The following is a 1,843-nucleotide window of genomic DNA, read 5'->3' on the forward strand; positions in this document are numbered from 1 at the left end:
ACAACCAAATTTTTTAATAAAATATAAATATTTAATTTGATGAAAATTTACACGCAGATATCTTCATGTAAAGTTGACATTTAAGAATAATTAAATAATTTGACAAATTTAACTAAATTATTTTTTAATTGTTTTTAATTATCAACTTCACATAAAAAAAATAGACTGTAAGTGAGTTTTTACTTAAATATTTACCTTAAAGGGGTGAAAACCAAATGCCACTCATCGCTTAAACTTTGGATAGCAAATAATATCAGAAAAGCAGGCTAATTTCTGCGCATTTTTTTCTCGAATCCCTTATAACCTACAAATTTTCCAACCACAATGTAAACAACAATGTTTAGATAAAAATGAACAAGTATATATATGTATATACATGTCCCACATTCATTAAAATAATCATATATTTTAATATGGAATGAAAAGACGTACGTACAGAGAAAATCCAAGTACATGCATCTCTCACTTCTCTGCACATGATTTGCTACAATTGTTTGAACCATAGATCATATAATATTCACACAATACACAATGCAATTCCAGAATATATTGTGCACACAACATTGTTTGAAATGAGCAATCATAAACACAATACACCATGTTATCATGCTATGAACAAAAATTGTAAGACAATCACTATTTACAACCATCTCGAAATATAGGAGGTCTCCATTATCGACTATGATCTTCAGAGATGAATCAATTACATATGCATGCATGGATAGCAATAAAGCAACAACGTTACGCACAAACATGCACATCCCCGCAAAAAGAAGAAGAAAAACAATTTTTTTTAAATAATTAATCATCAATAAATCAATAAAATAAAGTAAAGATAAATTTCACTTTTTACATATTTCGAATTCAATGTTCAGTGTTTTTGTATCAACAAACTACGAATTGATATAACTTTTCATATTGAGATCACAAACAATGACGAATGACGAAAAGAACACCAAAAATTTTTAATTTTTCACATGATGGATGGAAACTTGTTCTACCAGGAATCAAACAAAACAAAAACACAAAAAGAAAAACATATATATAGCGAAGATGTTGAAATGATGATATATATTATCATACCCTGAACACTTGTAAAGGTATTCAGGGAAATGAGAAGCAACGGGAGCGCGAGAGAAATCAAAGCGTCACACCGGAGTAATATCGAAATAAAACTCCACTACTTCTCACTTCCACTCCCACTCCCAAAACTAATTTAAATCTTCCCTCACCCCCTTTAAACACACAAATCCTTCACACACCCACCCCCCTTAACCACCCTTTTCCCTTTTCTTGTTACCTCTTTCTCCATCTATCTTTCTTTCCCTTTTCCACGTTACTATTTTTGGCACCACTCCAACACTTGGCATGCATGTTTCTGCATACAAATTAAAATTAGCATTCTTCAAAATCACCTAACTATAATATCAAAATCTTTTATTTTAGTATTGACTAACCTTCGTTAAACTGTAACCGTCTACTATATAATTTGGTTCGTGGCGATATCGCAATGTGACACCTGCCATGACCAAAAGAATAGGATGTGGTTAACTGCTTCTTCATGTTACATTGCAAGTTGGCATTTTCCTTTTATTAGTCTTTGCTCCTTAAAAAGTTTTCTAATGCCACACACTGTTTTTTATTTATTTCTCCTGGAGTTTTGCTCTTGATTTGTTGCGTCGAAACCGGCATGGATTTGGTTTAATGTTTTTAGTTTCACATGTACGTTGAATGTTTACAAGATAAAAATGTGTATCAATCATAGTTATTATCAGAATCGAACAAGTAATTGATTTGATCATTAGATCACTAGTTTAATTGACAAATCACTAATTTATTATTC

At 30.9% G+C, this 1,843-nt stretch overlaps 1 protein-coding gene across 1 annotated transcript in view; it reads right to left on the minus strand.

Annotated features, from left to right (window-relative positions):
- LOC107647121 (phosphatidylinositol 4-kinase gamma 8) overlaps positions 1-1,248 on the minus strand; it is a 6,988-nt gene extending 5,740 nt beyond the window's left edge. The window contains exons 1-2 of the mRNA XM_016351243.2: positions 1,084-1,248; positions 196-304 (exon numbers count right to left, since the gene is read on the minus strand). The gene's annotated coding sequence lies outside the window, so the exon portion shown is untranslated. The remainder of the gene's footprint in view (positions 1-195; positions 305-1,083) is intronic.

This window comes from Arachis ipaensis, chromosome B06, assembly GCF_000816755.2.
Source record: "Arachis ipaensis cultivar K30076 chromosome B06, Araip1.1, whole genome shotgun sequence".
In the NCBI taxonomy this organism is placed as follows: Eukaryota; Viridiplantae; Streptophyta; class Magnoliopsida; order Fabales; family Fabaceae; genus Arachis; species Arachis ipaensis.